The sequence below is a fragment of the Bos grunniens genome, chromosome 7, assembly GCF_055505025.1.
Source record: "Bos grunniens cultivar Pamir isolate PY7600 chromosome 7, Bosgru_T2T1.0, whole genome shotgun sequence".
In the NCBI taxonomy this organism is placed as follows: domain Eukaryota; kingdom Metazoa; phylum Chordata; class Mammalia; order Artiodactyla; family Bovidae; genus Bos; species Bos grunniens.
In genome coordinates, this window is record NC_141171.1 from 72960552 (window position 1) to 72973867 (window position 13316).

Genomic DNA, 13316 nt, shown 5'->3' on the forward strand with positions numbered 1-13316 from the left:
TAGATAAAAAAGATGTGATATAATCAATAGATACAGACTCACACACACAATGGGAATACTATTCAGCCATAAAAAAAGAATGAAATAATGCCATTTGCAGCAACATGAATAGACTTAGACATGATCATATTAAGTGAAATAAACCAGAGAAAGACAAATATCATATACCACTCAAGTGTGAAATATATATATATAAAAATGATACAAATGAACTTATGTATAAACCAGAAACAGATCCACAGACATAAAAAACAAACTTATGGTTATCAAAGAGGAAAGGGGTGGGGAGGGATAAATTAGGAGTTTGAGATTAACATATACATACCATTTTATATACAGTGATATATAAAATAGATAACCAAAAACGACCTTTGTATAGCACAGAGAACAAAAGAGGCAAAAAATCCTTAAAAGTATACACACACACACACACACACACACTGGGGTATATAAATAAACCCCACCCCTGGTAGATCAGCTGGTAAAGAATCTGCCTGCAATGCGAGAGACCTGGGTTTGATCCTTGGGTTGGGAAGATCCCCTGGAGAAGGGAATGGCTACCCACTTTAGTATTCTGTCGTGGAGAATTCCTGGACTGTATAGTCCATGGAGTCACAAAGAGTTGGACACAACTGATTGACTTTCACTCACTCACTATATAGGTATATATTTTTCAGTCACTTCACTGTACACCTGAAGCTAACAAAACACTGTAAATCAACTAAACTTAAAAAAAAAAAAAAATGGACCAGGTGCCATTTTACTTTTTGGTCTTACTTGTATTTTATATATTGTAACGATTTGTTAAGAATGAAGGCTGGTTTAAATCTACATGCACAAATAAATTACTTAAATATATCCTTTCTTCTTTTATGCACTTCTCTCTTAAAAAAAAAATTATGTTCCTCATAAGAACGTAGGGTTGTTGAGTGTCCTAGATGAACTATTCCAGAGAAGGCAATGGCACCCCACTCCAGTACTCTTGCCTGGAAACTCCCATGGACGGAGGAGCCTGGTAGGCTGCAGTCCATGGGGTCTCAAAGAGTCAGACACGACTGAGCGACTTCACTTTCATTTTTCACTTTCATGCATTGGAGAAGGAAATGGCAACCCACTCCAGTGTTCTTGCCTGGAGAATCCCATGGATGGGGGAGCCTGGTGGGCTGCCATCCACGGGGTCACACAGAGTCAGACACGACCGAAGCGACTTAGCAGCAGCAGATGAACTTTGTACGTGCCTAGCACACAGTCGACTCTCCACAAATGGTAGCTGCCGTGTGTCACTACCAACATTAACTATTAACAGTTGGGGCTACACAGATCCTCACAGGAAAATGTCTGCATTGCAAGGTTGACTATAAAGTACTGCAATTACATTATATCTTCTTTAAACTTGCAGTGTGGATAGATTTCAAGGATAACTCTTCATAAAATAGGGCCTTAGTTCTACAGTTTTTGTAATGATTCTACTGTTACTCAAAATGTTACAGCACAGCCTTGAGATAAAGCTGTCCTGGGCTGTTGTGCTGTCTCTTCAGTTCATTTCTACTCTGAGACTCCATGAACCACAGCCCATCAGGCTCCTCTGTCCATAGGATTCCTCAAGCAAGACCACCAGAGTAAGTTGCCATGCCCTCTTCCAGGGGATCTTCCCCATCCAGGGATTGAACCCGCATCTCCTGAATCTCCTGCATGGCAGGCGGATTCTTTTTCCCTCAGCCACCAAGGAAGCCCCCAAATCAAGCTGCAGAACCAGCTAATAAAGCAGTTGAAAGAGGCAGCCTTAACACTTCAGTTATGCTTTTTACATTCACATGATATTGGAGTTGATTTCTGAAGGTATAAGTGTGTTCACATCTCATTTATTGCAAAACATCGTGTCCTCAATTGACTTTGGAGTCTAAAAACAAAAATCCTTTGTGACTCAAAAATAGGGAGGATTAGGGAGGGTAGGCAAACTGTGTTTGGATCTGGGACACAAGTACTTCTTTCAGTAATTTAACCAATAAATTATCAATAATTTGATTTTCTACACAGTCTGGAGCCTTGCTTTCTAGTCACTTGCTGACTTCTCTATGACAATGTAGAGAAACAAACACCATGCCAGTCTATAAACTTTGATTCTCTTTCTTGCCTAGAGAAGGATAGAAAAGTCCCATAGCAGTTCAGGTGGGTCAAAGATCATGACCAGTTTTCACTTCTCTTCATTTTTCTGTAGGTCTCGTTTCCTTAGTTCTATTTGGGATTTTGTTTCCATTTTTTTAAGTCACTTTTCAGTGACTCGATACTCAATATTGCTATAAAATCTGTGCCTTGGTCAAGTGCTTTTGGCTTCAAGTAAAGAAAATCCACTCAAACTATATGAAGTCAAGGAAGCAACTTAGAAGGAAGTAAGAGGGAGTCCCATATTACAAACAGCATGGAGAGTCCAATCTTAAAAAAGGATGGAAACAAGAAAACATGCCAACAAATGTTCAACTCTCCAGTAATTGACCAAGGTAGCTCTCTCCCAGCTCCATCAATGTAATTATCTCCACCTCTCTGCAGCCACATCATTTTTCATCCCTGCTGAGAAGTGTCTCTTTCAATCTTTCCTCTTGGCAGACCTGCTTCCTCTTCCTTCTCAGTGCATGATGCAAAATGCCTGTTCTGTAGTCTTTCGGTTTATATCTCAACACAAGCAAGAAGAAAGATGACCAGTATTTGAAAGTGTTAATGCTAACCTTCTAGGAGAGGTACTGGAATTAACCCACACATGGGTCAAACACATTCTTGGTCTGATCACTTCCATCCAGGAGAAGGAATTTTTATAACATAAATAGGAAAACAGCAGCATCCTTCACCTGCCTCTATACTCCATGGACAGAGGGCATATAGGGTGTGGTATGGACTAAGAAGACACCCTGTATGTTGTCTACTATTCTGTTCTCCATTTTGAAAAGATTAATCCCCATCTACATTCTTCCCTAAAATAGCTTTCCCATTTGTATTACCTCAGGGAGAATGTGAAGAGAGTAACTCCTGCCAGGCAATGCCAAAGCTATTCATATTCTCAAAAGCTAATGAAGACACTATAGCTAATCTCTGGGAAGCATCCGCCACAGCAAGGTGAAGTCAAACGAATAAAGCAATTCAGTTAGGATAAAGCCATCCAGAGGAGCACCTTACAGACATGCTGAGCAGCTGCCTCTGCCTCTTTAAACAGGGGTGCTGAAGCCACAGAAAACATCAAGGACGCATTCCAATCAATGTCAGCTTTTTCCTTCAGACACAGACAAACACAGCCCAGACCCACATACACGAGGGCACCTTTTTTTTTTTTTTTAATGTCTTTTAATTTTTTTTTTAAATTTTATTTTATTTTTAAACTTTACAATATTGTATTGGTTTTGCCAAATATCAAAATGAATCCTCCACAGGTATACATGTGTTCCCCATCCTGAACCCTCCTCCCTCCCCATACCATCCCTCTGGGCCATCCCAGTGCACCAGCCCCAAGCATCCAGTACCGTGCATCGAACCTGGACTGGCAACTCATTTCATATATGATATTATACATGTTTCAATGCCATTCTCCCAAATCTTCCCACCCTCTCCCTCTCCCACAGAGTCCATAAGACTGTTCTATACGTAAGTGTCTCTTTTGCTGTCTCATATACAGGGTTATTGTTACCATCTTTCTAAATTCCATATATATGTGTTAGTATACTGTATTGGTGTTTTTCTGGCTTACTTCACTCTGTATAATAGGCTCCCGTTTCATCCACCTCATTAGAACTGATTCAAATGTATTCTTTTTAATGGCTGAGTAATACTCCATTGTGTATATGTACCATAGCTTTCTTATCCATTCATCTGCTGATGGACATCTAGGTTGCTTCCATGCCCTGGCTATTATAAACAGTGCTGCGATGAACATTGGGGTACACGTGTCTCTTTCCCTTCTGGTTTCCTCAGTGTGTATGCCCAGCAGTGGGATTGCTGGGTCATAAGGCAGTTCTATTTAAGAAGCAGAACTTAGGGTGTTTTTTTTAAAACAATTGGCATGCTAGCAAATAACCACTAGAGAGTACTGCACTCTGTACTTCAAACATTTGAAGTGATTTTTTGAGGTTCTGCTAAGTGCCAGGCACCCCACTTAGCTCTGATGATACAAAAATGTACAAAGTATGGTCCATTCCCTTAGATCAGAATTTAGTGGAAGGGATGGCTAAGCAAACAGGAAAATGTTAAGAGGCAAGAAATAACTTTTAGCATGGGAGAAGGACAGATGGCTTTGCAAGAATGTTCTCTGAGATAAGACCTAAAGGATGTTTGGGAGGTTAGGATAGAGAGGAGAGACCAAAGGATGTAAGAGCAATTAATCGAGTGCATATATTTATTAAACTAATGATTATATGCCAGACTTTGGGTGATACCCTTGGAACACAGTGGAAACTAGTTTATACAGCCTCTGAATTTTCAACTGAATGGGAAGCCCAAGAGTAATCAAAACATCAGGGAAAAAACAGTGATGTGGGCCAGGAAGGAAAAGCACAAGGGAAAAATCATCTCTTCAGAAGGTAAGAATAGCATGCCTTATTTCTATTTATTTAGCCAAAGGAGGACTAGACCTAGGAAACAGAGAGGAGAGACACTTGAGAGCTTCGTGTGAATGGAGCAGGGAGTTCCAGAGTCACAGGGCAAGAAAAGGGGAAAGGCAGGAAGCAAATCCGACTTGCAGGGCCAGAGGCTCAGTTGAAAGATTTTGGCTTGAACCCAAAGTGCAGTCAAGTTCCAGTGAGGGTCAGACACAGCAGGCCTACACTTGTATTTGATTTTTCAAACGATCACGCTGATTACTACAGAGAGTGTATCTGTGGTTGGGAGTGACAAAGCCAAAAGTATGGATCTAGGGAACTAGAATAATCCAGTCTGACTGGAAGTCAAGAACAGAATCAAGACAGATAAAGACAAAAACCATATGATATCACTCATATATGGAATCTAATTTTTTAAAATGATATAAATGATTTTATTTACAAAATAGAATCAGACTTACAGATTTCAAAAACAAATGTATGGTTACCCAAGAGGAAATGTGGGGGGAGGGATAAATTAAGAGATTAGGATTAACATACACACACTACTGTATATAAAATAATCAACAAGGACCTCCTGTATAGCACAGGGAACTCTACTCAATATTCTGTAATAATCCATATGGGAAAAACCTGTATCTGAAAAAAATGAATATATGGCACCAAAGAATTGATGCTTTCGAACTATAGTTCTGGAGAGAACTCTTGCTGATCCCTTGGACAGCAAGATTAAACCAGTCAATACTAAAGAAAATCAACCCTGAATATTAATTGGAAGGACTGATGCTGAAGCTCCAATACTCTGGCCACCTGATGCAGAAAGCCAAGCATTGGAAAAGACCCTGATGCTGGGAAAGATTGAGGGCAGGTAGAGAAAGGGGCGACAGATTCAGTGGACATGAGTTTGAGCAAACTCCAGGAGACAGTGAAGAACAGGGAAGCCTGGCATGCTGCAGTCCGTGGGCTGGCAAAGAGTCAGACATGACTTACTTACTGAACAACAGCAATATACAAAACTGAATCATGTTGCTGTACACTGGAAACTAACGCAACACTGTAAATCAACTATACACCAAAAAGTTAAAAAATAAAAAAATCTATCAATGTGATGTGGGAGGGGAAGAATGGTGTAGACAGAGAATGGGAGGATGTGTGCAGCCAAAGAATTAAACAGGAGGAGATCTTAGACTATATTGAAATCCTCTGAGAAAATATATAATCTATGATGAACAATGATACCCTGCTTGGGCTTCCATAACAAAAATATCACAGCCTGCCTGGCTTCAACAATAGAAATTAATTTGCTCATGGTTCTAGAGGCTGGGAAGTCCAGGATCAAGGTTTGGCAGCACTCAGTTTTTCATGAGAGCTTTCTTCCTGGCGTAGAGATGGCTACCTTCTCACTGGGTAATCACATGGCCTTTCTTCAGTGTGTGCGTGTTTGGGGGTTGGGGGAGTAGGAATGAAACTATGCTTCCTGATAGCTCTTCTTATAAATACACTAATCTCATCAGATCAGAGCTCCACCCTATGACCTTATTTAGCTTTAACTATTTTCTAAAGGTCCTATTTCCAAACATAGTCACATTGTGGATAAGACTTAAACGTGTGAATTTTGAGGGGGCTCCATTCAATGTATAACATTCAGGAAATACATTCCCTCTACATTGTCCAAGTATGTTTAGTCATTTGATTACAGATAATGCACTCTTTCCGCCAAACCAATACATCCAAGAAAAGGTGACTTTTTTATGAAAAAGCTAGAGCCTAAAAAATACTTTTGATTCTAAATCTTACGAAAACACTAACTCTAAGTATTTTGCCTAGATCCTATTGGGGAAAAAAAAATGTCAAGAGACTTTTTGTCCCTTTCTTTCGATGCCAAGCTTTGACGCTACAATTATGATTCATTTTACAAGGTAAATGTATATAGAAACTAATATCACATTTGCACTTGCATTAATTATTCTGATTATATATTATCTTAAAAACATTCCACTGAAATGTTTGAGACTTTTCTCCTCTTTATTTCAGTTTGTTAGGAGTCCAGAGGTATTGCCAAATGAATAACACTACTCAACTAAAATGAATTATTTAGGCACTCTATTGTCTATGATTTATCATGGCAGTGAGTTGAGCTCAATGCAAGAATTTTCCATAAATGGTGCATTCCACATTGCTGATCATGTTTAAGCAGAGCCTGAAAGATGACTTGGGGGCATGAAGGTGAAGTAGATGCATTAGAATAATGACCTTAAAAAAATCTCTCCCAGCCATTCCTCTCTGTGATTTATTGTCAGGCCACGACATCCAAAGATCTATCTCTATTTTAGTTCTTAGGCTTCATAAATCTCAAGAAATTGAAATTTACTTTTCTACTTATAATTATTTATCTGCACTTGCAGAATCTTGCATGGCTCTTGTGTTTATCTTATTTATTCTGTTTATCCAAAGATTTTATTTACTGAGAATTAGATGAGGTTTCTTTTGGAACATTATAACGTGTTCTTTGCCAAGGCAGATGTCAAAGGGTGTTAAGCTTCGGTTTGTCTAAAATTATGCTTCTAGATGGAACCTAAATCTCTTTGTTTTACAGAGGAGGAAATAAGTTTATTTTTGAGTTTTGAATACAGGCAGTAACTGATAAAAATATCGACTTTCTATATCCTTTCATAACATTTCCCAGCATAGCAGGTGTGAACTGTATAGATTTTAGAGACAGATATGAATTTAAATCTAAGCCCTGACATATACTGTTTAATCTTGGGTAAGTTACCTAACCTCTCTGAGTCTCCACTTCCTCATCACTAAAATGCAGATATCATACTTTACTTGTTGCAAGTATGAGAAATAACTTCTGAACAATGCTTGGCAGAGGGTAGGCACTCATTGTGGGAGCCACTCAGTATTACTGTGGATCTCTCACCGTTGAGATAGCAAACTGTCACATTTCCACTTCTCCTCCTTTCTCTTTAAACCTCATATTACCTGGGCTCATCTTTCTCAACTGGCTCTGCTCGTCGTCTCATGTCAAGTCCCGCCAGGATGAGAGCCACAGAGCCAGAAGAGGAAGTGGTGACAAGAGACAGAAAGGCTCCTCTGCTGATTTACTCCTGAAGCCACTCATTCGGCCCCTTTCCTCAGAACTGGGACCCCCAGTGTAACACCTGGGCAGCCTAAGAAGCAGTACATTCCCAGTGGATACAGATGAGTCCTCTTGTGTTCCTTGGGTATAAGAATTCCCTATTAAGTGGTGATACCTCAAAGAACTAAGAATAAAATAAAAATAATAAAGTATAAAGACAGTGCTAGCAGGAAAGGCAGCATATAAATGTCCTGGCTTAATTTCCACTCCCTATCTCTCCAACCCAGCTTCCCAGTTGGTGTTAGTGGTAAAGAACCCGCCTGCCAACGAAGGAGACATAAGAGACGCCGGTTTGACCCCTGGGTCAGGAAAATCCCCCGGAGGAGGGCACAGCAACCCACTCCAGTCTTCTTGCCTGGAGAATCCCATGGACAGAGGAGCCAGGTGGGCGAGGGTCCATAGGGTCTCCAAGAGTCAGACACGACTGAAGCGACTTAACATGCACCTTCCCAACCAGCCCCTCCCCACATGCACATACATCCCACTTGTACCAGAAAAAAAAAACAAAAACAAACAAACAAAACTGTTCATTCAGCTCAGGCAGCAATGTAACTAGGAGCAAACTGAACTCTAACCAAGTTTTCTAAACTCTTGGCCTAAGACTTATTTTTAAGGGAGGCCTAAATGATATTCTCAAGTAGAATTTAAATCAATTCTTGTTTGTAACTTAAACACAGTCAACACCCAATTTCCTGCACTGATGGAGAGAATAATTTATAGCTGATGTTAGAATACATTGTATAAGGGGTATTAGTTTTCCAAAGATATACTTTCCTAATTACATTCAGCTGAAGGCAGCTTAGTGGGATGAAACGGGTAGCGGCTTAGGCATCAGGGTGTCTGAGTTAGTACTCTGTACACACTGTCTACAGTATCTACCATTTGACCTTGAGATGACAACTCTTCTCTAGGATCCTCAGCATTTTCCCCTTTGAGAGTATTCATGCATACTTAGAGAAATGTGCCACACTAGCAAAAGGGAATGCAATATAAGTTCATATTAATCTGAGTATCCCTAGCATATACCCGAGAGCCTGACGCACAGTAAGCAGGAAATGCTTGGGGAATGAAAGCCTTTATTTCTGCCCAAGAGACTGTACCATTTGAGGCAAGAAACCTCATTTCTGGATCTTAGTTTCTTCTTCTGCTAAATGGAGATTAAAAACCTTCTCTAATTAATAATAATAATAACAGCTAAAATTTCTAGAGCACATACTTTTAGGTCAGGCATAAGTCTACAAATAACTTTTATTGCTCCATCTCTTTGGTTCCATAGGGTAGTTTACTGTGGTAGGCAATATGTCTGCTTCATTTTACGGATGAAGAAATAGATGCCCAAAGGATTTAAATAAACTGCTCCATCTGAAGAACCACTGTATTGGGGAAGAGTTCTGACAACGTCCTTAGATTTCCAGATTTTGAATCTATTAATGAGGTTTTTCCTTCCCTGAGCTCATCAGCACTGATGAGAGATGGAAGGCGGGCAGACGCCTGCTGAAGGCACCCAGAAACTCTTTGGAGAGAAAATACTGGGTTGGCCAAATGGTTCCGTAAGATCATATGGAAAAACTTAAATGATCCTTTTGGCCTACCCCATATCAATCAGCAGGATGAAGTTCAGATGTGCAAAATGTGCCCTGCTTCAGGCACTCAAGGCAGCAATCTAAAAAATTAGAGCCCAGCTGAGGTGAGCAAAGCACATGCAGGGGAATTAAGAGAAAGAGGAAGGTAAGAGATCATTGTAGCTGGGGAAGCAGAAAACATGCCAGGAGAAAAAAAGCATGGAGCCCAGGGTTAGCAGTACAGGTTGGCTGTGAGTCTTCATTCTTTAACATATGATTTGGGACAATGAACAAGTGTCGGAATCTCTCTAAGCCTTGATTTTCTCATTTAAAATATGAATAATTATAGCACGCCCTCCCTCAGTGGTTGTAGGTGGGATGAGATACCATAGGTGAAGCATCGAGCCCAAGGCTGGGTGTTTAGTAAGTGTTCAGTACATATAAGCTAATTGTTAGATAGTGGAGCAATGGAATTGGGACGAAATGGCTGTGCATGACCCAGTGACTGTGCTTAGACATGGGAAGTAAAGGCACATGTCACCATATCCATCTCTGTGTGTGTCCTTTATCTAAGAGTGACATGACTCTTTGAAGTGACATTTTGAATCAGTCCCCACCGGTTTCCGAATAATGAAGCAGCCCGATAGAAAGGTGGTCTCTTAAGACCACATTACTGTCAGGTGACAGTTGGTTACAGTGAATTAAATCAGATGATGCTGTTGGCTTGTCTCAGCTCCAGAGATGCTGAGAGTGTTCAGTGCTGCATAATGCAGCCTCAGCAACAGTTTAACCTACTACTTTCCTTCATCTTCCCATCCTCCATCTCTCTCCTCCTTTACTTTCCTTTATTTTTTTCTACCCCTTCTCTGTCTCTCCTTTGCATTTCTCCTTGAGGGATCTACCTGGCTGAATTGTGAACCCAAACATGTATAGTGGAAACACAGATAAAAATCCTGTTAGAGGTGAGACTGCAAGGAAAGTACAGCAGATATGCAGAATTATCAAGAGAGTAAAGAAGGAAGAGTAATATATCTCCATATATCAGATCTCTAAAGAGTCATATCGCTAAAGAAACCCACTGCCGTACAAATAAAAACGACTTAGTGAGTACAATCTAAAAGCCCTCGTGTCTCCAGCATTAAGTACATTTTTCAAGAGTTGACTAACAGTCTGAATCCCATCCTATGCAGCTATAGAAAATCTAGCAGTTTTTCTCCCGAGTTCCTTGCAAGCAGTTCTACAAATCCTCTAGGAATGATAGTACATGCTGTTCAAATCCATCCTGTCTCCTGTGTCCCATGGCTCTGTGCTCTCTTCCCCTGGGGACTGCCTCTCTCTGCATGCTGGACCCCCTGCCTCCAATATGCTTCATTTCACCCAAGCATCCTTTCCCCATAAGCATGGCTGAAACCAGGATATGGTGATTAATGAAACTTCACTAAAGACCAAGGTATAATATGTAGGAATTTAAATGCAGAAATGGGAAACTTCAACCTTTCTGATTGGTTATGAAATATCACTGATCCTGGGGTCTATGGACCCCAGTCAAAAGGGTACAGAGCTGGACCTCTCTCTACCTTGACCTGCCACATTTTCCCAGATGTATACATACTGCCGCCCTTTTTCCTTTGGCCCTGCCCATGGTGGCCGAAAGACAGAAGAAACAAATCTAAAAATTCTAAATAATTTATGTTCTACTCAGTCACCAAAGAAGACAGATCTTCAGTCCCTCATACACTGACCTCTGCATTCTAGTACAGGCTCTCAGCTTGGCTTTTTTTTTTTTTTTAAAGATGTTTTCATTGGCATGTTTTTCTCCCCAAACAAGAGAAGTATGACCTTTAACATCAAGGTTAAGACTCACACAAATACTTAATGCAAGTTGACATTTAATTCCTTTTTTTTAAAAGGCATCTGAGATTTGTTCCCAAGTTGGGCTCAAGGTCCAAGTAACTGGCATTTCTAATGCAAACTCAACCAGTGGGAAGCTTTTCTCAGGTCCACTGTGTTGGTGAAAGGCAGCAGAGATGAGAACTGAGTATATCTTTCTATTGCTTTCAGAACAAAACTCTGGAAATCTCTGATTTATTTTTCCAAAAATATGACACTACAACCCTACTTTTTTCTTCTTGGGAGGGGATAATGCAACCTTAATAAGAAATCAAGAGATTACATTAAGTAGATTTTACTGACTCTTTCCCGATGTTCATTAGTTACTTCAGAGGGTTTGGGGAAATAAACAAGATTTGAAGAGATTGAGAACCTTCCCACATGCACATGCCTCAGCCAAATGCTGTGGTGCCCTGATGGTCATGCTATTCAACTTACCTAGGGTTTCTTACACAAAGTACTTCAAATGTTTTACAGTGAGAGGCATAAGAAATTAAATGAAGGTGACTGCCAAAATGGGAATAGTTTCTGCTGCAAAAAAAAAAAAAGAAAACAAAAACAACAAAACAATTTGTAGAAAGGAAGAGGAAAAAAAAAGACTAAACAAGAGGCAGGTTTGGAATGCTTTCTTGGTATAAGTTTGCTCATAACAGTATTTAGGGGAGATAAAAGGGAAAATGTCTAAAAATGTCAAGACAAATATCTATGATACCTACATGGCTTGGGTGAGATTGAAAGTGATCAGAATATGACTTCACAAAGTAAAATAAAGATTAGGAGGTGCTTTGAGAAAGGTAATAATGGAGTAGGAACATGAAATATGCACATGAAAGTGACTTTCAAAGAGCCAAGTCAGTAAAAATACCCAGGGAAGAATTTGGACAGGTCAGATTAGAGTCCTGGTTGGTCTTTCAGGACAAAAATTCAACCGGGACAGTGACTCACACCAAAGCCAAGCCATGTATGATAAGCCAAAGCAGAAACTGGGAATCTATGTCATTCGTCAGCCAGGACTCAAAAAGAAACATTACTAAGATAAGACCTCTAAGGTAAGATAAATAATTGCTGAGTTTGGGGAGGCATAAAACCCACTCAGGTAGAAAGGCTGATCCTTCCAAAGTCTGTAAGCACTTACCTGGTCTTGCTACTGCAAGGCATTTCAGGGTTGAAAGCAGAAGGCAGATGCTACTGGATACACCTCCCCTTTGCTCCATTTACTGGGAAAAAGCTGTTCTCCACTGTAATGCGAGTATACTGGGCAAATTTCAAATACAGCACTGGGCGCTTTTTACTCATCTCTCATCTTCACCGCCGGAGAAGGCAATGGCACCCCCACTCCAGTACTCTTGCCTGGAAAATCCCATGGACGGAGGAGCCTGGTAGGCTGCAGTCCATGGGATAGCTAGGAGTCGGACACAACTGAGCGACTTCGCTTTCACTTTTCACTTTCATGCACTGGAGAAGGAAATGGCAACCCACTCCAGTGTTCTTGCCTGGAGAATCCCAGGGATGGGGGAGCCTGGTGGGCTGCCGTCTATGGGGTTGGACAGAGTCAGACATGACTGAGGCGACTTAGCAGCAGCAGCAGCATCTTCACCGCCATCTTGCCTGTGTTTTACAGCTGAGGACTGAGACAGAGAGAACAAGTAACCACCTGGATCCATCTAGGCTAGTGACTGGTTCAGCTGGGAACAATTAGAAGATTGCTGGAGGCCTCGGTTAATACTTATAGCTAATAAGATAGCAGGAATTCCTTTTCTGCAACTGGCATTTGGTTACTGAATTTACCTGGGGATAATATACCATGGAAAATGCAGGAATGTGAAAGAAGACTTCAGTCAAGCTGTGTTTCTGTCACATATAATTTATTCAATTTTGGAGAAGTTATTTAACCTTTCTGAGCTTCCTTTTCCTTATCTGCAAAATGAGTTTTGCTTATTTAGAATGGCATGAAGGTTAAATTTTGCAGTATCAGTGAAAATCCTTTGACTCGGATTACCAGTTCTGTTTGTAATTATTCTAAATGGTGGGACTTGACTTGGCCAATAGTACATCTTTGTTCTCTTTTTGTTCTAATGACTCTCCAGTTAACATGTGTCTCAATCAAGATGTAGAGATAAGAGTGTTCAAACTAACAGT

The 13316-nt window shown here is 40.4% G+C and overlaps 1 long non-coding RNA gene across 5 annotated transcripts in view; it reads right to left on the reverse strand.

Annotated features, from left to right (window-relative positions):
• The window catches only part of LOC147369825 (uncharacterized), a 229093-nt gene extending 216278 nt beyond the window's left edge, over window positions 1-12815 (reverse strand). For 4 of the 5 annotated variants that reach the window (XR_015168576.1, XR_015168573.1, XR_015168577.1 and 1 more), the window contains exon 1: window positions 12313-12815. This is a non-coding gene — a long non-coding RNA (uncharacterized LOC147369825). Of the gene's footprint in view, window positions 1-11615; window positions 11709-12312 lie in introns of all 5 variants that reach the window. The other variant, XR_015168575.1, reaches the window with a different exon arrangement.
• Between the last annotated feature and the right edge of the window lie 501 nt (window positions 12816-13316).